The sequence below is a fragment of the Macaca fascicularis genome, chromosome 15 (genome assembly GCF_037993035.2).
Source record: "Macaca fascicularis isolate 582-1 chromosome 15, T2T-MFA8v1.1".
NCBI classification, from domain to species: domain Eukaryota; kingdom Metazoa; phylum Chordata; class Mammalia; order Primates; family Cercopithecidae; genus Macaca; species Macaca fascicularis.
The window spans coordinates 47,001,178-47,027,841 of record NC_088389.1 but is presented as its reverse complement, the minus strand read 5'-3'; the positions used below and the strand labels follow the sequence as shown (position 1 = coordinate 47,027,841).

The 26,664-nt window shown below is 39.7% G+C and overlaps 1 long non-coding RNA gene across 2 annotated transcripts in view; it reads left to right on the top strand.

Moving 5' to 3' along the window:
* The first annotated feature begins 1,287 nt into the window (after positions 1-1,287).
* LOC135967392 (uncharacterized) overlaps positions 1,288-26,664 on the top strand; it is a 68,439-nt gene continuing 43,062 nt past the window's right edge. The window contains exons 1-2 of one of the 2 annotated variants that reach the window (XR_012424471.1): positions 1,288-1,827; positions 15,295-19,285. This is a non-coding gene — a long non-coding RNA (uncharacterized lncRNA). Of the gene's footprint in view, positions 1,828-15,294; positions 19,286-26,664 lie in introns of those variants that run through there. The other variant, XR_010581473.2, reaches the window with a different exon arrangement.

Sequence of the window (26,664 nt, the reverse complement as noted above, 5' to 3'; positions counted from 1 at the left end):
AGACTCTGTCTCAAAAATTGATGATGATGATGATGATGATGAAGAAAACATTAGAAATCGCTTATGTCAATAACTTTGACAATTCAGCTGAAATAAACGATGCAAAAAAATCCCAAAACTGATGCAAAAAAATGAAAATCTGAATAACTCTTTATTAAAGTTAAATTCCTAATTAAAAATCTGATGTTAGTCATTGTTTAGCCTTTATAGAGTCCATCATCTATGACACATACATACATGTGTGCACATACATATACACATACATGATCATACATGTCATATATAATCCATTTCTGTATCTACAGAGATTTTATCAGGATTGCACATATCACCCTTCGACACCCCTATAGGGCTGCCCCTGAACACCAAGCCCCCAAAGGTTTCTCCAAAACCTCTCTCCAAAGCTGTCCATGACCACTTTAGCCCACGGGGGTGACTCCCTCTGCTTATACTTGTTGCACTCTCATTTTTTCACATATGTGTGCCTTCTTTCCCAAAAGATGTTGTCTATACTTAAGGGCAAGCACCACTTGCTTAGATCTCCCTCTGTAAGCTCTCATATAATCAACATTTAACAATACTTATAGGTTGCATAGAAAAACAGAGAACATTGTCTTAATATTCAGCCAAACAGAGTTAAAGGGCATGTTACCCCACACTCAGTGAATCTTCTGATATTAGTTCTGAAAGAAACAAAGGAATAATTGCCATTTTAATCTTTTTTTTTTTTTTTTTTTTTTTGGTAGAGACAGGATTTCACTATGTTGCCCAGGCTGGTTTTGAACTCCTGGGCTCAAGCAATCCTCCCATCTTCATCTCACAAAGTACTGGGATTATAGGCGTGAGCCATTGTACCCAGCCTCATTTTAATATTTGATTAAACTCAAGAGTTTATGTATCAGTGACCTTCTACTTCAGCAACAAGGTTTACTAAGATAAGTGTAAGAGGTTCATCTCAAAATTAAAGTCCCTGATCCTGGCCTGTATTAATTGGAAGAACAGGAACATTGTGACCTCTCTGTGGGATCCTGCATTGCTGTTGCTACATCTATGACAAAGAACCTCAAAAGGGGGACATTCTAGGTCAGAGTTGAGGGTTAGTTCAGAGAGAAATTCAACCTTGGCCTTGGTTCTGATCTCCCTGACTTTTAGCCACACGATGACCCCTTCCCTGTGTGTCTGATGGTCAGGGGGTGGAATATCTCCAGAGTCTCTATTTCACTTCCCTAAAGGGGAGGGTGTATTCTGGATTCCAGAAAATTAGAAACCAAAGAGCACTGTCTTCAGAGAAGTAGAGAAAGAGGAAGAGACGGTGAAGCCAGGAGGGGCCAGGAGAGTTTACACAGACTGGCTTCTGACTGTCCATGACTAAAAACTTCAGCAGTGACTCAGCATGGACCAGGAAATGGGACTATTAACTAGAGCAGGTCACACTTATTGGAATCACGGCAAAAGGCCCTTTTCTCCGGCATCTTAGCAAAAGGGATACAGTGAGATTTTCCAAAGTCAACAAAGTCAGATTCTTTGAATTTGCAAATCTTCCTTGTCACTTCTCGGCATGAAGAGCATTGCTGATAGGTTTCAAGAATCGTACCATTATTCTTTCAATTAGCATTTTATGTACTACCCTATGTCCATCTTCTCTCAATGGGACTCTCCTGAAAGCATGCTGTCTTTTTCAGCCTGTTTCTGTGAAGAGGAGAGCATGAAATATGTGGAATATCGTGCTGAGACCTTTATCACAAGACAGAACCCAGAGGATTCAGACAGACGAAGAAGTCAGGAAGCTTGCATGTCATATCCTGCTGGAGGCACAAAAACCACAAGGTAAGGCTTGCCTGGTTATACCATTTGCTGGAATAACTTTAGGAGAAGAGCAGTGGGGTTCACTTACAGAACTTAAACAAGACCCATCCTAGCACAAACTGGGAAAAGATGAAGGTCAAATCAAATGGCCCTGGTATGAATTTATTTTTAGGACTCCTTTTTTGAAAAACAAGATTCTTGATTAGATCACAGAGAGAAGCATGAAGTATCTGTCCCTATGGAGTTAAACCCGGAGTGAAATTCTAAAATCCTTCCATCTAACAGCCCCTACATGTCATCAAACTGATGTGCTTCCTGCCAGTTGGGATGTTCCCAGCAACTGATAACCAAGAACCATTTGAGAGCTCTGAGGAGTCCTTCTGGATGGCTTTCTTAGACAATGTCATTAAACTTCTTGTTTCCATGAGCACCAAAGTGTTTGTTTTAAACAGATTTCCTATGACCCCCACATGTGTTTAAATTTTCTGGACTTGATGTCTTATTTAGAAAGCCAGCTGAGCCCATGTCTGAGCAAAGTAATGTGATATGACAGGCTAACTGGGCATGAAGTTCATCCCAGGCATGCTTGGGACCAGGAAATTGAAGAAACACATGAGTATTCACCCACCGTGAGGGTGTAACAAGGGAGGGGTGGGGAAGGTAGAAATCTTAAGGGGGAACACAATAATTTTTTCATAAACCAAGTGAAACAAATTAAGATTTTAAAAATTCCATGATGCCAGATTTTGACATCAGCAATTATCAGAGGATCAACGTCCTCTGCTCTTTTGGGTTTCAGTATATTTAAAATATCCTATCTTCTGTGGGACTTAGTAAAAATTGACTACCCCTCTTCTGCACTGGTTCCCAGACCTTGCTGTACATTGGAATCACCTGAGAAGCTTAAAAAACTACTGATGGCTAGATCCCACTCCTAGAAATTCTGATTTAATTGGTCTAGAGTGCAGCTGGGACACCAACCTATTGTGAAGCCACCTGCAGATTCTAATCTACAGCTAAGTTTGAGAACAAGCACTCGGTGCTTTGTTACTCAAAGTGTGGTCTGAGGACCTGGGAGCTTGTTAGAAATACAGATTCTCAGGCAACATCCGGATCCACAGAATCAAGATCTCCATTTTAATAAGATCCCCAGGTGACTCACATGCACATTAAGTTCGAGAAGCATTACTCTATTTTTCCGTAGCCTCCTTCTGCTCTGCAAAAGAGTATGTAGCTCTTAACAGTGGTTGTACATTAAAATCACCTGGAAAGGCTTTCAAAAATATTGATGCCTGGATCCTTTCTCCAGAGATTCTAATATGATTGCCCTTGAGTGTGGATCCTCTCTCCAGAGATTCTAATATAATTGGTCTTGAGTGTGGCCTGGGCAGTTTTTCAAACAATGTTTTAAGTCTTTCCAGGGGGTTTTAATATAAACTCCAGGCTGAGAATCGCTGCTATAAAAAGATGTTTTTTCTTCATTTACTTTAGCCTTTGGTATAAAGTGACCATTTCTGTTAAATAGTTAGGTTCCCTGGGAGAGAACCCTCTATTCTAATTTTCTGCATTGGTTATCAAAATTCAGTGTAAAAGCAACAACTGAGTGCCTTCCCTTCAGAGAGTTTTCTTTGATAAGTCTGGAATGGGGCCCAGAATCGGCATTTTTAAGTCCCATTTGGAATTCCAACATGCATAGTTCTTGTACCACATTTTAAAAAACACTGCCTTAGCATGACAAAAGAATAGGAGAGTAGAGTTTAATGGGCACAGGGAGAAAAACGAAAGTGTGTAAGGGTTAGGGAGCAGAAAGAAGTGAGGCAGGTGGCACACAACATGGCGCTCCAAAGGTTGATGAAAGAGAGAAAGGAGAAACTGCACGGCACAATTCTTAGGAATGAGCAGTAAAGCTCAAGCTCTGTACAAACCAGATGACTCCTTGTCTCATCAACTCCAAGTTGCCCAAGGAACAGCAATGTGCCTCAGTGAGCACTGTAATTGCTTCTTCTCAAGGCTCCTGAAGTTTTTTTTCTTTCCTTCCTTCTTCTTAAGTCAGTCAAATTTAGCAGTGGGGGATTGTCTTCCAACTTTAGTGACACTAATGTTAATAAGTTCTGATAGCCCATCAGACCAGCCTCCTTTCCCTTCTTGACCCGTCGAATTAAAGAATTAGAAGAACTTGACTTGAAAGAACACTGTCCAAAACCTAAAATCCTTAACTGCACCTTGCCTTATAGAAAAGATGTATGCAGAAAAATCGTATATAGAATTTTGGTAAATCAAATGAAATTTTTAATGACTACAGAATAGGAAAGGAGCTTGCAATTTAAAATAATCCTCTGACAATCCCCTGAAAATTTTTTTTTCTTGTTTTTGAGGTTTTATTTTTATTTTTCTCTATATCTGATTTTTCTTAACAAAGAACACACATTTAATGTGGACCATTCATGGAGTCATTATTGGATTAAACAAGAAAATGCACTTAAAGCATTAAGATAATCCCTGGCATGCAGTAAATATTCGAAAAAGTTAGATTTTTTAAAAGATATTTTTTAAAGAGTAGCTTTAGGTTCACAGCAAAATTAAGAGGCAGGTACAGAGATTTCCCATATACTCCCTGCCCCACACACATGCATAGCGTCCCTGATTATCAAAATCCCCACCAGAGTGGTACATTTGTTGTAATTGATGAACCTGTGTTGACACATCATAATTACCCAATGTCCATAGTTTACATTAGAGTTTACGGTTGATGGTATTCATTCTGTGGATTTAGACAAATGTGTAATGGCATGTATCTACCCTCACGGTATCATACAGGGTGTTTTCACTGCCCCTCGAATCCCCTGTGCTCCAATATTATTTTTACTATGATAATAGAAATTGTGCAACCTAAACTTAAGATAGGGAGGGTTATCTATCTCTACCTACCCATCTCAGAGATCAAGACCAGCTCTGAGACACTTAATGAGATTTCTCTCCATTATAAAAGAGCTTGCAGGCAGAGGGGAATATTGTCAGGCAAAGCCACAGTCTATCAACGATTGACCAAATGGTAACTCCCTAAAGACGATTGGAGTAAGGAAAGCAGGGAAATCCAGATTTCAGTCTCCGGTACTGGTAAGGAGCAGCAGTGATTTTTTCCCCTAATAAATCCACTTATAAAGCATCTGGTCTCATTCAATGAGGGCTTACTGCATAAAGACACAAGCTTAAATCTCATTTAACCCCTCGACATTAGCTTCACTTTACGGATGAGAAAAGTCAAGAAAGTGTCTAAAGCAGTTCCTTAAATCTGTTCCCATCTATATCCAAAGCCCAGGTTGTAAACACTTTATATGTTCCCGTTCCTCAGTAATTATTACCCCAACAAATGTTCTCTTGGCCCCCTTATCAAAATAAGCAAAGACAAGTCATTTGTAAGGTGACACTCAGGCATGTTAGAATAAGGCTTCAAACTCTTGAAACAATCTTGGATTACAGAATGTGAAGCTCCTTCTCTTAAGAGACAAATTCCAAACAAGAAGTTGAGAGGCCATTGGAAATTCATTCAAGAGCTCAAGAGACTCAATTCGCATGAGTCTGATTTATCTCTTCATTTAAGAAGTACCATTTTTAATAATTCGTGATGTCAGGCAGAGCCAGATAATAGTTACTTCCCAACTGGAGGCCTCCATTAAGAATCTGCACCCCTGTTCAACCAACTTGAACTCATGCTTAAAACTTGCCTTTCTCTCCACCCTTATCCCAGTGCACCTGTCCGCTGACCAGGACTCTGCAGACCTTACCCCCATGTTTCCTTTATGAAGGGCACACAGGACAGGCGCCCTGTTGTTCCTCATCTTAACTCTGGTCCTGACTGTCCCAATTCCACCCCCTCCCATGTAATGACTTCTGAGACATTCAGATACTATTTAGTAGTACTTCTTGGCTCTACCTTTTACTGCATGCTCTCTGACACCCTGCGACACCTCCCTGTGTGTGCTATCCTATGTTCACAACCACTTAGGTTATCTCTGATCTAGCTGCCAATCTGGGATAGGACTTTTTCCCTTCATGCTTAGCCTAGTGCTCTATCTGTATTCTCTACAGTTTCTGGCTTCAGATTGGAGGCCCGATTGCATATGCTGTCCCAGGGGCAGCAGATGTTTTCAAATGCCTGGGGGCTAACATTTAGGGAAGGTTTGTATCCAAAGTAGGAACCCAAGATGACATCAGCAGAGCCTGGTAAATCAGCCCACCATTGTCTGGAGCACTTAAGGAAATGAAATCCCTGCAGGCTTCCGATTTTCCTTCTTAATTAGCCTCCTCCATTCCCTTAGGCATTTGTTTCCTTAGCAGGATCCTACCCCATAAACTTTCCTTTGCCCGGACTCACAGGTGTTAAGTAAATACCTGGGAGCAATTACCCATAGCTTCACAGGGTTTTTGCTTTTTTTTTTTTTTTTTGGAGTCCACTACAGGGCCCCTGGCCTGCCAGCTTCTGCTAATGCTAATTGGAGTGCTTGTGTCACATTTTCTGCCTGGAGGAGAGGTTTTTAGCAGTGCTGCTTTGCCTGCCTGGGGCAAAGAACCTCTATAAATGTGCATTTATTCTTAGCAAGTCTCCCAGATGGCCAGCAGTTGTTTTACACATGTGAAAGGACTTGTTGTCCCACGATCTCTAGGTGTTCTGAAATGGAGGGGTCAAAGGGCAAACCAAATAAACCCACAACAATATTAATCCCATTGTTGAAACTCAGATTTAGGCAATTCAGATTCCTGATCGAATGGAGCCAATGTTAAATTTGGAGATAAATTTTACAAATCTCACCACCAGGTTCAAGTTTAAAATCCCACATAAGAAAATAACACTGAAATCTGGTGATTATAAGGTCTCTGTTTCCATCACAACAGCCTTTTGCTCCCTTGAACATCATGAGTGGCTTGATGCCTCTGGCAGGTCTGATCACTATGTTAATTCTTTTAAAGAAGAAAATGGGGAAAGTTAAGAGAGAAGTGGGGAGAGAGAAGAATCTTTTGACTTCTCTATTAGGAAATCTGAATCTTTGTTTCTATAGTCGAATTATGCTTGTGGGTAAAACACTGTGAGTCAAATTTCTGTTAGACATGATACACAGTGCTATCACTAAGATGTTTGTTTTATTCAGGTTGGATGAGGCTAAGAATTCATTCGTTCATTCAATATGCACAGGGGTTGAGATGAACATACAATTTATTATCCAAACATAGACAATTTAAAGAGTATAAGGGGTGCTGTATTAATTCCACCAAGACCACAGACTCGTAACAGGACGTCTCTGAACAAAACGAGAGGTATGGCCACCTTATTATTGAGCACTTTCTATATACTATATTGTGTAAAAACAGAAAATGCCTGTGGGGGCTGGGAAGAGAAGCTGTTCTTCATTTCTAGGTCCAAAATCAGTGTTTAACTCCCACCTGCTCTCAAAAGATCAAATGGCTTTGTGAGCCTACTGGTTATTTCAGGTGAAATAAAGACATGTGCTCAGGTCACTCAATCACTGACTTTTGTGGCTTACAACAATTCTCTCTAAATAGGATCCAGTTTCATCTTCATATTTTTTTGAGAACAGGTTGAATTTTTGAGCAGCACTTTTATATTCAGTTGCACTGATATATGATGAGTAGAATAACGAGGCCTAGTCTTAATTTAAAAATTGCTCTCCTTTGAAAATGACAAAACTACCCTCTTCCTATTCAAGGGAACATTACACAAGATAGTCAAGCAAGATGAAGTACAAAAAAGTTGTGTGTGTGTGTGTATGTGTGTGTATCCCCAGTTTTAGAAAGAACTGAACATAGTGGTTAACCCATGTATTCATAGAACAGTATTTATAGTTTAGAAATAAATTCTGCCCACATTACCATAATTGATTCTTACAACTGGATTAAGTAGTTCTACTATCCTTATTTTACAGTAGAGAAAACTTACTACAGCTAGACAATAAACAGGGACTTGAAGCTTCTTTTTGTTGTTGTTGTTGTTGTTGTTGTTGTTGTTGTTGTTGAGACAGAGTCTTGCTCCGTTGCCCAGGCTGGAGTGGAGTGGTGTGATGTTGGCCACTGCAACGTCTACCTCCCAGGTTCAAGCGATTCTCCTGCCTCAGCTCCTGAGAAACGGGGATTACAGGTGCACACCAACACGCCCGGCTAATTTTTGTATTTTTAGTAGAAACAGGGATCGCCATGTTGGCCAGGCTCATCTTGAACTCCTGACCTCAGATGATCTGCCTGCCTTGGCCTCCCACGGTGCTGGAATTACAAGCGTGAGCCACCATGTCCCGCCTGCACTTGAAACTTTTAACTCTGATTCTATTGTTCTTCTTGCAGTAAAACAATAGCTTGTTGTAGATGTTTAAGGAATATTTGTAAAGTAAAAATAACCCAATAGTTCCATCAAATTTAAAACTTTTCAAAGCATTTTCACATTTACTTGTTCAATATACCTACAGAGATCACTGTATGACATCCACAGACTAGATGCTGGTGGTAAAAAGGTGAATAAAACTTTTCCTAGGTATAAGGAACCCAAAATCTAATGTATGAGACAGACAAGGAAATCAGTCTAGTTGAGTTGATAATGGGAGTGAAGGACACACACAACATGCAACAAGCCACAGAAAAGCATCAAGTTCAGGCTGTGTGGACCAAAGAAGGCATCCCAAGGATATGATGCTTGCAAAAGAAACAAGAGTTTGCCAGAAGGACAAACTGCAAATGAGCTCATGACCTTGAGTCAGGAAACATCAGGTTACATTAAAGCAACAGCAAGTTGCTTCCGAATAGTTGCAGCAAAGGATGTGTTTTAGGATAAGATGCAGGCTAAGGAGTGGGGCCTAGGATGGAAGCCTGGACTTTTGGGCTAAGGAGGTTGAATTTATCCTGTAGGTTTGGGGTCCAAATAAAAACAGCAGTGGGTGGCATAGACAGAGACATCTGGAGAAGCAAATACAACAGGCTCGGTGATAGATGGTTGGGATCTAAACTGAATAGAATGAAGACGAAAGCACAGCCAGAAAATGTGTAAGACACGGAGTCAGCAGGATTTGGGGATTGGGGAGATGAGAGGTGGGAAGAAAGCAGGTACAACTCCAGGTTTTTCATTTGAGTAACTGGTGATTAAGAGTTTCATGAACCAGCCAGGTGTGGTGCCTCATGCCTATAATCCCAGCACTTTGAGAGGCGGAGGTGGGAGGATTGCTTGAAGCCAGGAGTTCAAAACCAGCCTGAGCAACATGGCAGAGTATTCAGGTGGCAAAACCTACAGGGAACTGGCAATAGGCACCTGAAGCTTAGCAGAAAATTCTAGCAGTAGACAGATTTGGGAACCATTCATATGTAGGCCTCAGGTGATGCAGAAAAAGAAGGCCATTCATCAAACAGGGGAGCAGACTGGGGAGGGAAGGGAAAAAGATTCCAAACAATAGGTTATTATAGTGGGTTTTTTTTATTAGAAAGCAAATTTGTTGGAAATATGTATTTTGATCAAATAAAATGTAGCAAAAATCTTTCCCCTCACTTGGTTTCATTGGGAAATATACACATCCCTCCAATATTTTTTCCCCTAAGAAATAGACTGAGTCATATGTAGGGTTAGAGGAAACCTTTCTTCTGTGAGGTGAAGCTGATGAATGTGTGACGACTTTTAATAGGAAGAGCTGTACTAGGGGACAGGTGGCATAATTTCAGCAGCCCCATAGGACTGACCTTCAAAGTATCCTGCCAGTTCCAACCCACCCTCTGAGATCATACCATTTCATTCAGCCTCTCCGTTACTCGTATCTAAACAAACAATCGTTTCAACTTCCACCCACCCATATTCTCATCCAATATCAGATGTAGATGTCCCCACGGCTCTCAGTAAAGCCAAAGAATGACTGAAATCTCTATTTAGCCCCGGGAAACAGGCCATGTAATAAGCAAGAGGGAGGTAACTTTCTTAAGCGTCCCACAGTGAAGTCACTTTTGGCTTGGTTCTGATTATTTAAATGGCCTGAGTGACTGGATCTTATCATCCCTTCTTCTGACCTTTGTGACCCCGGGCAATGTTAAGGGTTGAATTGTGTTCTCCTCACTCCCAAAATTCGTATGTTGAAGTCCCAACCCCAGGAACTCAGCATGTAATTATCATGGGAAAGAACGTCTTTAAAGAGGTAATTGAGTTAAAATGAGTTCTTTAGGGTGGGCCCTAATCCATTTATAAAAGGAGATTTGGACACAGACATGCATGCTCAGAGGAAAGATCATGGGAGAACACAGCTGGAAGTTGGCCATGTACGAGCCAAGAAGAGAGGGTTCAGAAGAAAGCAAACCTGAGGACACCTTGATCTTGGATCTGCGGCATCCAGAACTGTGAAAAAATAAATTTCTGTTGTTTTAGCTATCCAGGATGCGATACTTTGTTTTGGCAACCCTAACAAACTAACACAGGCAATTCTTTTTTTTTTTTTTTTTTTTTTTTTTTTTTGAGACAGAGTATGCTCTATCATCCAGGCTGGAATGCAGTGGCTCAATCTTGGCTCACTGCAAACTCTGCCTCCCAGATTCAATCAATTCTGCTGCCTCAGTCTCCCAAGTAGCTGGGATTACAGGTGCCTGCCACTATACCTGGCTGATTTTTGTATTTTTAGTAGAGACAGGGTTTCACTATATTGGCCAGGCTGGTCTTGAACTCCTGACCTCAAGTGATCTACCCACCTTGGCCTCCCAAAGTGCTGGGATTACTTGCCTGAGCCACTGCAGTTTTTTGTTGTCGTGTTTTGTTTTGTTTTGTTTTGTGACAGGGTTTCACTGTCACCTAGGCTGGAGTGCAGTGGCACAATCACAACTCACTGTAGCCTCGAGCTCCCAAGCTCAAGCAATCCTCCCACCTCAGCCTCCCGAAAAGCTAGGACCACAGGCATGTACCACCATGCATGGCTAATTTTTTTTTTTTTTTTTTTTTTTTTTTTTGTAGAGATGGGATCTTACTATGTTACCTAGGCTTTTTTTTTTTCCCCAGAGACAGAGTCTTGCTCTGTCGCCCAGGCTGGAGTGCAATGGCACAATCTCAGCTCACTACAACCTCTGCCTCCTGGTTCAAGCAGTTCTCATGCCTCAGCCACCTGAATAGCTGGTATTGGAGGCATGCCCCACCACACTCGGCTAATTTTGGTATTTTTAGCAGAGATAGGGTTTCACCATGTTGGCCAGGCTGGTCTCAAAGTCTTGACCTCAAGTGATCTGCCAACCTCGGCCTCCCAAAGTGCTGGGATTACAGGCGTGAGCTACCATGCCTGACCTTGTATAGGTAATTCTTAATGTGGTATAAAATATGCACCAGTAATTCCCCAAGATAAAGTTAAATGAAAACAAAATCAGTCTTTATATGAATTGTTTTGTAGGGATGGGGGTCTCACTCTGTTACCCAAGCTGGTCTCAAACTCCTGTCCTTAAGCAATCCTCCCACTTTGACCTCCCAAAGTGCTAAGATTACTGATGAGCCACCACACCTGGCCAAAAAAAAAAAAAAATCAGTCTTGTTTTGCAATGAAGGGTATTGGATGATGCACAATTGTGTCATGTAAAATGGATTCACTTGTTTACAAGTTCTCTAGGAATCCAGCTGTCCATGAGAGAAACTGGTGAGTGGTTAATTGATTTTATATCATCTTTGCTACAGAATTTACTGATGAATAGGTTTCCGTGGAATTATATTCATTCTGTGACTCAGATGAGATTTGGCCCTTTCCCATTGTATCTCAAGATACAGTGAACTGTTTTAGGCAGATTGTATTGAGTTGACTCTGTAGAACTTTCAATATTTCAAACACAAAATTCTAAATATCATCTATTTCGAAAGCAGAAAGAAAAAAATTATAACGTCTCTGCTTGTGTCATTTTAAACTCTCCTTTTCCCAATTAATTTGCCACCAAGTCCCATAGATATGACTTTTAAAATAGCCCCCCATCTGTTTCCCTCCACCAATACTGATTGTCACTGCCCCCATTCAAACCCTTTTAATTTCTGGCCCATTCTATTATCCACGTAACAAACCTCTCAGAGGGAACGCAGTACCATGTAATAGTTAAGAAACACAGTTGCTTGAATTAGGGTTCCAGCTCTGCCACTTTTAATTGTGTGATCTCACCCAAGCCTAAGCCTCAAAATCCTCATGAATAAAATAACAGTACCTCATAGTGCCATTGAAGAATTAAATGAAATAACAAACAATCCTTGGCATAATACATAATAAAACATTCAGAAAATATTAGGTGCGTTTTGTTTTGAGACAAGGTCTTGCTCTGTTACCCAGGCTAGGGTACAGTGGCACCACTATGGCTCAGTGCAACTCCAACCTCCTAGGCTCAAGCAATCCTCCTACTTCAGCCTCCTGAGTAGTTGAGACTACAGGTGTGCACCATGACACCCAGCTAATTTTATTTATTTATTTATTTATTTATTTATTTATTTATTTATTTAGAGATTGGGTTTCCCTGTGTTACCCAGGCTGGTCTAAAACTCCTAGGCTCAAGCAATCCACCAGTGTCAGCCTCCCAAAGTTCTGGGATTATACATGTCAGCCACCGTGCCAGCCAAGGCGCATTGTTATTAACCTTTTAAAATCCATCACTCTACCATGTTTTACCACGCTCTCTTTTGCATAATTCTACCAGCAAAGATTTTCTCATGCTTCCCTTTCTTATAATTTATATCATGAAAGCGATAGACATGTTGGATCTTCTTCTTCAGACATCACAGGCTTCTGGCCAAGATTTTAAGGTATTTGGTAAGGGGGCCAAACACTTCCCAGTTGAAACTCTGTCGTAACTGACATTTCTCCAGTTCCCCCATTACAACCTGTTCTTCCTACAACCCCCACACTCTCAAGTTCTTTTTCTAAAGCACAGAACTCACCTTAGGAGCCCTCAGTGGCCTGTTCTAGTGCATAAGCTGAAGCCAAGGGCTTTCACAGAGCCCACAGTGCCCTGGTCAAGCTGACTCTGTCTTCGCCTTCTTATCACCAGCTGTGAGGCCAGCGCGTGGCCTAGCGAACAGCAAGGTTCCTGGGAAATCCATGCTGGCTGGCAGGCTTGCATCTCCTCCATCAGCATAAGCCTGCTGTGTTAGTTTTCCTAGGGCTGCTATAACAAAGAACCACACGGTTTTGATGGTGAAAACAACAGAAATTAATTCTCTCACAGACCTAGGCCCAGAAATCTGAAACCAAACTGTTGGCCTCGCTCCTTCCAAAAGTTCTAGCGAAGGATCCTTCCTTCTTTCCAGCTCCTGGTGGCTCCTGGTGTTCCTTGGCTTGTGGCTGCAAAGCTCCAATCTCTGCCTGCATCTTCACCTGGCCTCATTCCCTGTGTTTTTTCTGTGTCTGTGTACCTCAAATTTCCCTTTCTTTTTCCTTATAATAAGAACACCAGCCATTGGACTTAGGACCCGCCCTAAACCAAGATGATCTCATCTTAAGATCCTTAATTATACCTGCAAAGTCTCTATTTCCAAATAAAGTTATATCCACAGGTACCTGGGGTTAAGACTCGGATATATCTTCTGGGTGACACAATTCAACCTGCTATAGCTGAAATAGTTGTTTTTTTGTTTTTGTTTTTGGGACAGAGTCTCACTCTGTCACCCAGGCTGGAGTGCAGTGGCACGATTACAGCCCACTACAGCTTCAACCTCCCGGGCTCAAGTGATTCTCCCACCTCAGCCTCCTGAGTAGTTGGGACTACAGCTGTGTACCAGGTCCGGCTAATTTTTGTATTTCTCGTAGAGTCGGGTTTTCACCATGTTGACCAGGCTGGTCTCAAAGTCCTGAGCACAAATGATCTACCCTCCTTGGCCTCCTAAAGTGGTGGAATTACAGACGTGAGCCACTGTGCCTGGCTGTGAAATGGGTTTTTTGTTATCCTTTGATACAGTTCAGAGATCAAAGCTGTGTGGGTGCTGAGCATGATACCTGGCAACAGCCGTTGAGCCAGCCCAGGGTATCATGGGAGCAATGTTTTCTGCCAGCTTTCTTGTTTCAGATTCGCTCAGCAATGTTTTTTGTTGGTTTTTGTCCCATGAAAGATTGGTTAGTAAGACAAATCATAGAAAAGAAAAAATAATCACATCAATCTCATTGCTCTCACATCTTTCTTCCTATATTTAGGTTAGATTTGTTGGGTTTTTTGTTGTTTTAGTTGGTGAACTTACACTGGATATACAATTTGTATCCTGCTTCTCTCTTAACATAAACTCAAAATTATTTCCTTTGTATTAATATACTCACTTTAAATATTTTATCTTGACACATATTAAATGTAGTTTTTACATTTTTCAAAATTATACCTGCAGATAACTTAAAGTTTATAAGGCTTGTGACAAAAAGAAAAATAAATTACAAAACAAAAAATGGCAATTTTTCATACCATAGCTCTCTCCCATTTCTTGCTACCCAAAGACAACTGCTTATTTCAGTGAATTCTATTTCCATATATCTCAGTAGCATGTTTATAGTGATATTTCTTGATTTGCCAGTTTTAGACATTATTTATTGGCTGGCTTGCTCCTCTGCCTAGACTACTTCTTTACCTCTTCCCCGCTTCCACCATCACCAAACACATACATGCATGTGTGCACACACACATGCCCATGTACACTCACACATACCCATGCACATACGCACATGTATGTGCTCACGCATACATAAAAACATGCATTCGTATACATGTATACATATACACATATATACTCACACACATATATGCACACACACATATACATGCACACATACATCCTATCCCCTGATATTCCTGGCGTGTTTAGATATTAATGTTGTTTAACTCAATAGTCAATATTTACACTGAACCCAGTTGGGCCAGCACTTTTGCTTTCTATGGTATTACTAATTACATTTTTATTTGCTTTTCTATACATTTATCAGAAATGCATCAAGTTCTTCCCCATTGTCTAAATCTCCTTTCAATATATTCTTTCACCCTAATAATTCCTTCTTTTGGAGCTGTCTCCTGGAGCTTGCTGACCTGTCTTCACTGGTTTGGTGGCTCCCTACACCTGCTAAGCGGCTGCCGCCGTGGGATCTTCCTTGGCCTCACCCTGAGGATTCCCTTCGCCTCTGCCTTCAGGGGTATCTCCTAGTTTCATGGGTCACATGTTTTCTGTTTTATTTGTTTACTCTCTCATTGTGGTGGAACATCTCCTCCCATAGCTTCCTGACAAAGGATGTTTGGGGGTAAATTCCTAGAGACTCCAAAGGTCTGAAAACATCTTCAGTCCATTTCATACTTAACTGATATTCTGACTGGGAATAGAATTCTAGGTTGAACATTTTTTTAATTTAAAAAAAAGATCCATAGATTTCTAGCCTCCTATCCTGCTGTTGAGAAATCCAAAATTGTTCTCTGCTAACATCTTCTCCCCACCATCCACCTCTATCTTCAAGCTTACAGGATTTTTCTGTTTGTCTCCAGGGTGTTGTAATTTCATGATGATGTACCAGCCAAGGGCCTGACAGGAAACCAACCATACTCTTAAATGGAATTTCTGGAGACTTTTTAATGAAAGAACTATGTACACAGACCACGATGAAAGGAACCCAAAGGAAGCTAGCAGCACCCTTTGACCTGAAGGTGCAGAGGAAAGAAATATCAGATTCTGGTTGTGAGCTGCTGCTCTGGATCGTGGATTGCCCAACAGGAACTGAGCAGCAGCAGTTCTCACTGCCAGGACTGTGCACAACTTTGTCATAGCCTACATCATCTGGTTGTGGTGGTTGTGGTGAGAGCAAAATCATATTTATGTCCTCACTTACGTGATCTTCTCCAGGGAGAACTTGGTGCTTGCCAGCTGTGTATTGGCCTCTCGCTTATCAGATCCTCTTCCCTCCTAGATTCTCACAGAATCCTTTTTTTTTTTTTCTGAGGAACAGGGTATGCATTTCTGTTTTTTTGTCTTTTTGAGACAGAGTTTCACTCTTGTTGTCCAGGCTGGAGTGCAATGGCACGATCTCGGCTCACTGCAACCTCTGCTTCTGAGGTTCAAGCGATTCTCCTGCCTCAGCCTCCCGAGTAGCTGGGATTATAGGTGCCTGCCACCATGCCCGGCTAATTTTTGTATTTTTAGTAGAGATGGGGTTTCACCATGTCGGCCAGGCTAATCTCAAACTCCTGACCTAAGTGATCCACCCACCTCAGCCTCCCAAAGTGCTAGGATTACAGGCGTGAGCCACCACACCCAGCTCATTCTTGCCATTTCTTTCTTATTTTACTATACTTTAAGTTCCGGGGTACATGTGCAGAATGTGCAGTTTTGTTACATAGGTATACATGTGCCATGATGGTTTGCTGCACGGAACAGGGTATGTGTTTGATGTAGTTACAGGAAGGAGATTAGTGGGTGAGATAACTTAGTTGCTGGAACTTGGTGGGAGGATTTAGTCCACTTAGCCAACAGGGAGGAATTATAGCTCTTGGCCCACTTTTCCAGGGCCCTCTGCAGGTGTCTGTTTGGCAAGAAGTAAATGGACAAGTGGGAGGCCTTAAAGATAATCCTACTAAGTAGGACACACATTGGCAGTCCATAAAGGAAAATATCACTCACAAGTCCCAGGATGGGCCAAGGCCAGTCCTGATAAGGCAGCTGCTGCCTTCTACAGTAGCATTGTTTATGAGCTAGAAAAATGTAGTCCCTTTGTAAAAGGTACTCCCTCTGTAGAGACAATAAAAAAGATGCTCCCTCTGGACAGACCCAGCACTGTGGGGGCATGGCTTAGTGAGCAGAGCAGGGCTGAATGCTAACCACCATTCATTCCCTGGGCCAGACACCTTTTGTCAAATGGACAAACTTTACAACCATGTAAAGCAGCCCTGAGTCCTCATGTAGTGATTCTGACAAATTTTCCATGTATGGGCCATGGCTATCGTAGGGCATCGTGACCCTGGGGAAAAAAGAAAGCTCTAATGTCATCATCCCAGAGCCCACTCATCCCAGAGCAAAACAATAACGACAAATTTGGGGAAACTAAAATCACAGAAAGATGAATGGTAACCAACTTAGCAGATTCAAGAAAGGTGAATCTTAGACCAGCAACAGGGAAAAGCCAAAATGCCACCAGAATTATACCATGAATTATACCATGCTCAGATGCATCCTGTCCCATTTCTCTCGGATGTTCTTTATTTTGAAGCAAGCTTCACCCATGAGCGTTGTTCTCCAAGTAAGGCCAACAGAAGCCTGGAAGGGACTCTGCTAGCCATTTCTGTGGTTGTTAGAGCTGACTATGATGGTATAGGAAGCCTGTCCTGCATTTCGCTCCCTTTAATACCTTGGGCAGAGGTGGGATGGAGTAACGGTTGTTTCGTAGGACTAGAAGAAGGATATGGGTTTGTAAACTGCAAATGGGGCTGTAGAAGCTACAAATTCTGGGGTGGAAGAGTTCCAAGGCAAAGTAACCTCTGTCAACCCTTGGTATCCAGGTTTTCAGAAGTGTTGGATCAACGAGCCCATTATACTTCCCAGGAAGCCTATGGCTGCAGGAACTTGGGAAAACATCAGTCTATGCCTCCTGCTGTTCCTCCTCCTATCCTCCTAGCACCTGAAAGAAAGGTTTTATAAAGATCTCATTTTCCTATTACTGATAATTTAGCTTATAGGAATAAAGAATATCCAGAACAGCAGATTGTAATTCCAAGTTCTGTGGGCAGCCCCTGTCATGGCATTGAATTTAACAGCTTGTTGCAGCTCCGTATCAGTACTGGCGAAATTTTCAAGAAGTGAAGTAGAGAAGTGAAGACCTTTACTTTCCCCAACACCTTAGATGAGGCAGAGTCAACAAGAATCCATTGCATGGTCTACATACCAACCAGAATCCCTGAGACCTGATTTTTCAGAAGGTCCATAGGTAAAAAACGATTTTCCTAAGAATACTAAGATATCATGCCGTTTTCACTGTATTGACTTTTGAACTGATGGTACAAAAGCAATGTTGGGTGAAACTGCTGCTGCTGGTATAAATCAAGGCAGGACACCAAAATGTACTAACGGACTAGCAGTCATTGTATTCTTTACACATTCATAAAGGGAAAGCCAGTTTCACTTTCAAATGTCCTTGATGAAGCAGCAAAAAGTATTAATTTTATTAAATCTTGTTACTTTTTAATATTCTGTGTAACGAACTTGGCAGTATGCATTTAAAAACATACCAAATTAACATATTCATTGAAGAAAAACACTTGTGTAATTTTGAGTAGCAAGCTGAACTAGCTTTTTTTTTTTTTCATGGAACATGATTTTTTTAACTTGAACAGCTGAAAGACAAATATTCTTATTCAGATTTGGTTGTTTGACAGGCATCTTTCTTGAAAATTAAAAAAGTGAGACTGTCACCTCAAGAGAAACAACTGACAGTGTTTATTGCCAATTACAATGTTTGAGCTTTCAAGCAAAAATCACAACTTTGGAAAAATGGTACCTGTACCATTGTACTTAAAGACATTTCTACCTTTAAGTTACTTAAATTGTTTTTCTGAGATTGATGTTGATGTGAATCTTTTTGATGTTTCAATGTTACATAATAAAATATATCAACATTTGTAAGATCTACATAACTCAGTGAATCAATACTCTAACATCATGAGTGGATAAAAGGTCCATTCAAAGTACAAAATAGACCAATAGGTTGGTCACGTAATTGAGTATAAAAGTTCCTTGATATAGTTTCAGATTTCACATTGCAACTAACGTTTAAGAAACTATCACTTGTCATTTGGTATAGTGTCAAAGAAGTATATCTAAAATTTTCTGAAATGGCTACAAAACACTCTCACTTTTCCAAGTACTTTTATAAATCTCAGCCAAAACAATGTATTACAGCAGATTGAATACATAAGTAGATGTGAGAATCTAGCTGTCTATAAAGCCAGACATTACATTTGCAAAAACGTAACACAATGCATTTCTTCTCACCAAATTCTTTTGTCTTGGAAAATATAGTTATTTTAAATTAAAATGTTATTCATGTTAAGATGTACTAGGTTTAGTATAATTATTTTTAAATGAAGTAATACCCAATTAAAATCTTGTTGTGGAAAATATAGAACCTCAGATTGGGATTTTAAGACTGAGAGGCAAGAGTTCACCATGAGATTACAGTGAAAATTTTTAAAATACTAACAGTTTAGTCAAATATGAGGTATTTTGAATTTAATGTACTCTCATCAATTGACTAATTCACCAAGGAGGTTTTAAATGATGATAATTTCAGGCAAGAATTTTAATAGCACTGGGGACAGTGGTTTGGGCAATGATAGACCAATGAAGGAGATGATTTTCAGAGAGAGACCTTGGAAATTTCATCTGTGTAGAGGACACCTATTTGTATCCATCTAACATGCAAATATTCCTCTAGGGATTAATATTCATTATAAAAAGACAAATTGCATATAAAATTTGAGTTTTTACAACTATGTTGACAATTTTTTCTTCTGATGTTTTTCTTTGTCTTTCATAATATGGCGCTTGAAAATCAGTAATTCTTTTTCTAATATATTTTCAGTTTTCATGTTTGATTTCAAAACTTGGGTTATTGGACAGGGAGAAGCTTTAAAAAACGATTCTTTTGTTGTTTAATACAATTTTTTTAAAAAAGCAATCACTTTAGAAACAATTCCTAAAGTCCTATTTTATCAATAGTAATTTCAAACATCTGTTGTACATATCTCAATTTAACTACTAAGAATTTAGCTATTAATTTACTTTCCTTTATGCTTAGGTATTCTGAAATGGTTATAAGATTGCTTTAAATTATTTCAAACACAATCAGGTATTTGAAAATTAGTGCTTCATGGCCAAGTGTGGTGGCTCATACCTGCAATCCCAGCACTTTGGGAGGCAAAGGCAGGAGGATCAATTGAGTCCAGGAGTGCGAGACCAGCCTGGACAACATGACAAAACCTTGTCTCTACAAAAAATACAAAAAAAAAAAAAAAGCCAAATGTGATGGTACACACCTGTAGTCCCAACTACTTAGGAGGCTGAGGTTAGAGGATCAATTGAGCCCAGAGGGTTGAGGCTGAAGTGAGCTGTGATCGTGCCAGTGCATTTCAGCACTCCAGCATGGGGAAGAGAGAGACCCCATCTCTTAAAAACAAAACAAAACAAAACAAAAAAGAAAACAAAACAAAATTAGTGCTTTATGGCTTATAGAGAGTTAGTTATTTCTAGTATGAATTCTACAGATATTTTTAAAGAAAAATCAAAACATTTACAGTCTTGTAAATTTTAATATCCCTAATAGCTTGGAATTGTAGTTATAGCTGCCACTTCACTTCAAAAGAAAGAACTGACAAACTAAAAAGAAGAGTGGAAGTCAGGGCTGGGCGCCATCTTGGGGAGACAGTCACAGGAGTTTGGGAAGCTTCAGAAGGCTAATAGCCCAGGGATGTTTCCACTTCCTGAGTTCCATCCTTATCTTTCCTGACTCTCAGGGGCTATAATTCGGAGGCTGCATTCCACAAAAGAATCCTAAATCCCCATGAGTAACTCTGAAATGCCGTGCCTTTGAATAGAGCTGAGGCCAGGGTAAACATATGGCCCAGGTAAGAATAGAGAAGAATTGTAAACAAGCTTAAATTATGTTTTCCCACCTTAGTTTTATTTTGGTATGTCTATGACACAATATTAGAAACATAGTAAAATTCAACAGTATGTTGAATAAGGGCAAATATGGAATCTATCTAGGAGACTAAAGATATTTGGTTTTACGTGTCTAAACTTGAAAATAAATTGGAAGTTTCCTAGATGTTGTGGGCCACAGGCTAATATTGATTACCTTTAATTGCTTAGGAAGCAGGGGAGTCCATTTTGACAGAGCATCACCAGGTATAATTTACATTCCTTGATTCAGGAAGCTTAATTAGACAAAGGAGAAATGCCCTGCACTAATCTAGTTCATGAACAATTTCTTTAATCAAAGAGTCTTTAACTCTATGCCAGGACATTTTATAGTCCTCACAATGCAAGATGTATGAAAGCCTTCTTGGGTTGCCTTTTATTCTCTTTCCTTTTTGACTATTAATTTTTCCATACTTGATTAGTTTTAACCAAAGAAAATACTTCAACATATCTCCCTCTTCAAATATAAAGTAACACAAAAACATTTTTTAAAAGTGACCATTTTTCCTCTTTCATTCTATGATCAAAAAAATTGTCCAGCAGTGACAGATTGGATTAAGAAAATGTGGCACATATACACCATGGAATACTATGCAGCCATAAAAAAGGATGAGTTTGTGTCCTTTGTAGGGACATGGATGCAGCTGGAAACCATCATTCTTAGCAAACTACCACAAGAACAGAAAACCAAACACCGCATGTCCTCACTCATAGGTGGGAACTGAACAATGAGATCACTTGGACTCAGGAAGGGGAACATCACACACCGGGGCCTATCATGGGGAGGGGGGAGGGGGGAGGGATTGCACTGGGAGTTATACCTGATGTAAATGACGAGTTGATGGGTGCAGCACACCAACATGGCACAAGTATACATATGTAACAAACCTGCACGTTATGCACATGTACCCTACAACTTAAAGTATAATAATAATAAATAAATTTTAAAAAAATTGTTTTTCTTTGAATCACTTCAGACAACAGAGCATCTGTTTTAAATATAATGCTTTTGGTATATTTTCCTCCCCAGTTGTTGTAAAGTAATACATCTGCTTATTGGTTCATCTTGCATTCCAGATAAAATGATGTCTGATTCTTTTAAAAATATATGAGGAAATGATATATGGTTATATTATTAATATTTAGAATACTATATTTATAGATATATACTTTTGTGGTAAAGTTTCAGGATACTGGCTAGCTCCTGGGAAGAAGGAAAAAGAAAAGATGGGCTTTGGCTGTGTGAGTAACATTTTCTTTCTTTAATAGAAAGACAAATCTAAAGCAATTACGACATGGTATTAACATCTATTAAATCTAGTGTAGGATGTAGAGGTCATTTGCAACTGCCCCAAGAACAGCCACCAAAACCTTAAGAATAAAGCCAATGTTAAATTCGTGTGAACTGTAAAGGTATAAAAAATGAGAGAGATGAAGATCAAAAATAAAAGGTACCATGGTACAATGGGAAGAGACCTAGCTTTAAATTCCTAGCTATGTCACTTTTTAGATACGACTTAGAACAAGCTATTGAATCACTCTGACCCTCAATTTCCCAATTTGTAAAAAGGAGTTCAGTAACACATACTTTGCAGGTTATGGCGAGTATTATGTATTATACATGTAGAATGTAAAATGATTATCTTGCCCTTGCGTAATCTTTATAGAATGAGGGTCAACACTGTATATAGATTCATCATCAATGATTATCAATAGATAGGTAAAGACATAAAATTCACTTTACATCGACTTCTAGATCTATCGAAATAAACATTTTTAAAGTTCCAACAAATATATTCGCAAGCAAAACACTATAAGAGTAATCAAAGCAGTGAGGTGCTAGTGTGAATATAGATTATATAATAATGAGTCTGAATACAGAGAAGAGTTCAAATAGAAGATGAAAAATGAGATAAGCTATATATTGAAATGGGGTAATTGGGGAAAACTTTCCTTTAAATATTATTCATTTTATGAAGGAAAAAACAGGAAATCAATGGAACTGTGATAATCAACAGAACTCAGAGGGGAGAAAAAAAGGAAAATTAATCATTGCTTTCACAAGTGGTATCTCTTACTAAAGCTCAAACAGAAGTTATTTAAGATTACACAGCTAGTAAGTGGGAGAACCTCAACGCTAGGTTTAATTTCATTCTTAAATCTGTACTTTTTCATTATTCTATAAAAGTATTGCCTCTCTGGACCTAATTCTGATCAATACAAAGGATTCTTCCCCTCTTCAAGGTCACCCCAACAACATAAGTTACAGGCATACATCTTTCTTCTTCAGATTGCCCAACTATTAACTGTTGAACCAAAACAGCCACATTCACTTTTAGAAAAAAAAAAATCATAAAGTCTAATTCATAGAAAGCAATTTTTTTCTCTCTCTTTTTTTTTTGAAACAGAGTCTCAGTCTGTCACCCAAGCTAGAGTGTAGTGGCGCGAACTTGGCTCACTGTAACCTCCGCCTCCCAGGTTCAAGTGATTCTTCCTCAGCCTCCCGAGTAGCTGGGACTACAGGAGTGTGCCACCACACCCGGCTAATTTTTTGTATTTTTAGCAGAGATGGGGTTTCACCATGTTAGCCAACATAGTCTCAATCTCCTGACCTCGTGATCCACTCGCCTTGGCCTCCCAAAGTGCTGGGATTACAGGCGTGAGCCACTGCACCCGGCCTCATAGAAAGCAATTTTCTAACTGCTCCCAGAAATACCTAGAAGGATCCTCATTCTATTTCTCTTGAGATTGAATCAAGGAGGGAGCTCTAGTAACATGTATTGAGCATCTATTATAACTAAACATTGCACAGTTGGCTCTCCATAGTCAGATTTTGAATCTGTGGACTCAACTGACCATATATAGAAATCAGTTTTTAAAAAATAAATAACAGTACAACAATAAAAATAATACAAATAAAAAACAACATAGTATAACAACTATTAACATAGCATTTACATTTTATTAGGTATTACAAGTAATCTAGGGATCATTTAAGGCACACAAGAGGGTCCAGGTGCTGTGGCTCAGGCCCGTAATCCCAGCACTTTGGGAGGCAGAGGCGGGAGGATCACCTGCGGTCAGGAGGAGTCCAAGACCAGCCTGGCCAACATGGTGAAACCACGTCTCTACTAAAAATACAAAAATTTTGCTGGGTGTGGTGGCTCACACCTATAGTCCCAGCTGTTCAGGAGGCTGAGGCACGAGAATCTCTTGAACCCGGGAGGCAAAGGTTGCAGTAAGCCAAGTTCACACCACTGCACTCAAGCCTGGGTGATAGAGCAAGAATCTGTCTCAAACAATAAAAATAAATACATAATAAAGTACACAAGGGGATGTACAGAGGTTGTATGCAAATACTATGCCCTTTTATATCAAGGACTTGAGCATCCATGGATTTTGGAATCTGCAGCATTCCTGGAACCAATCCCCTCACAATATGACTGTGACTGTATATGTTTTGCCCCTTAACATTAATCCTTATAACAACCAAGCTCAGCCATTTTGTTTTAGAGATAAGGAAACAGAAGTCATAAAGGAAATCAATCAATACATACAGCTTTTTGGGATAAGATTTACACCCAAGTGCTCTGAGGACAGAATACATTCAATAACTTAGTACCTTTGAGCCATAATTCCTTTCCTAGGGCAGCATCTCAGCAGGGCTTGCAAAGGATTCCTATCACCCTAGGTTACATTATATTATATTATATTATATTATATTATATTATATTATATTTATTATATTATATTATACTGTTTGACACTTCAAAGCATTTTCTAGTATTAAAACATTGTAGGAAGAGATGATAAGTGTGAATCTCCACCTACCAACATTATGCTCTCCATGCCCCTCAATGACTTGTTAGCTAAAATGTACACAGAGATTTAAGTGGTCCAGAAGACTGAGATGGCCTTTTGTTTATTTGCTTGTTTTTGCTAGAAGGGGTTTATCTTAGTCCATTTTGTGCTGCTATAACAGAAGACTACAGATGGGTAATTTACAATGAACATAAATTTATTTGGTAAACAGTTCTGGCAGCAAGGAAGTCCAAAATTGAGGGGCTGGTGTCTGGTGAGGGCCTTTGCTCTTCATCATCCCATGGTGGAAGATGGAAGGGCAAAATAGGGTGAAAGGAGATGGCTGAATTTGTTCTTTTATAAGGAACTCACTCCCTTGCTAATGAACCCCAAAGAGAAAGACACTAATCCATTCATGAGCTAGTAGCCCCATGACCCAAACACCTCCTATTAGGCCCCGTTTCCCAGCAATACCACCCTGGGAATCAAGTTTCCAACACACGAACCATGCAGGACACAGTAAAATCATAGCACAGGTTGTCTCCTCTGAGTCCCTGATGACAGAGAGCAACTATTTCAGCTGAATCACTGCAAACCAGACTCTGCTGGTCAACAGTCTCTATCCAGTGAAAAACATTTCAAATTCATGGAGAACATGACTATTCCATGAGACACTCAGTATCTAGACCCTGTAAAGAAAAGACTTTAAAACTGATAATTTATGACTAGTATGCTAAGCTGCATACAAAATCCTTGTGGCAACAATTTGACTTCAGAGGGCCAATATAAATGACACCAGTTCAGGCCAGTGTATTCAAGGGCAAACAAGAATTTAAGAAATTATGTAAAACTCATGGAAGAAAATGCTTCCTCACCCACCCATTCTTGTTCATAGCTGATTGTGATGGTTCTATGTTGTAAATGGAGTTTGCATCTCATTCAATTGGAATGTAGAGCCATAAACTTCTAATTTGAATTGAAATCTCTATAATAAAACAAATACATGCCACAGGACAGACTCAGACAGCAAAAGGGCACCAGTGTCATTTGTTGGTTAGTAACCTCCAACTACAAGGAATAATAGCTATATATTGGACAGTTAACATAGTTCACAATAACTAAACTTTGTCCTAGCTTTTCTAAAATTCTGTAAAATACTTTTAGATTATAATGACATCTAGCTAGCAGTTTCCCATTTAGCTTGTCTGCTTCTTACTAAAAAGACTATGAAGACAAGGAAAAAAAGACAAAAATCACAAACTAAAACTAAATCGAGTATCTTCTATTTTAAATGATGTCTTTTATTTGCCAAGAAATGTGCATTTTTGTCTTCAATCTTACAATTAAAACTGTTTCCAGGATATGTTTAATTATGGATTTCTTTTCATTAATTTTGCTCAGGAATATTTTCCTACCTTGCAGCTTTAATTGTTTCAATTTTTCCACTTGTTCTGGGTCTCTTCTGTAGGATAACTGGTTTACAATAAAACCAGAAGAGTCTGTGAGTCTCTTCTACAGCTATCATTTTCTCTTTGATCATTAACCTTTTCTTCAGCATTTTACAGGAACATAGCCATTTTGTATTCTACTTTATTGATGAGATTTCCCACAGTCTGAATTTTCTCCTCAAATGTGAATTTTAATTACCATGTTTTTAGATTCCTCGTAGCCATTTTTATCTGCTACTTTTTTTTTCATACAAGGTTTGTATTGGTCCATTTTCATACTGCTGTGAAAAAACACCTGAGACTGGGTAACTTACAAAGAAAAAGAGGTTTAATGGACTCACAGTTCCACATGGCTGGGGAGGCCTCACAATCATGGTAGAAGGTGAAGGAGGAGCAAAGGCACATCTTACATGGTGGCAGGCAAGAGAGCGTGTGCTGGGGAACTGCCATTTATAAAACCATCAGATCTCATGAGACTTATTTACTATCATGAGAACAGCATGGAAAAAACCCACCTCTAAGATTAAATTACCTCCCACCAGGTCTCTCCCACAACATGTGAGGATTATGGGAGCTACAATTCAAGATGAGATTTGGGTGGGGACACAGCCAAAATATATAATTCTACCCCTGGCTCCTCCTGAATCTCATGTCCTCACATTTCAAAACCAATCATGCCTTCTCAACAGTTCCCCCAAAATCTTAGTTCATTTTTGCATTATCTCAAAAGTCCCTTTCTCCTATCAGCCTGTAAAATCAAAAGCAAGTTAGTTACTTCCTAGATATAATGGGGGCACAGCCACTGAGTAAATACACCCATTCAAAATGGGAGAAATTGGCCAAAACAAAGGGGCTAAAGGCCCCATGCAAGTTTGAAATCTAGCAGGGCAGTCAAATCTTAAAGCTCCAAAATAATCTTCT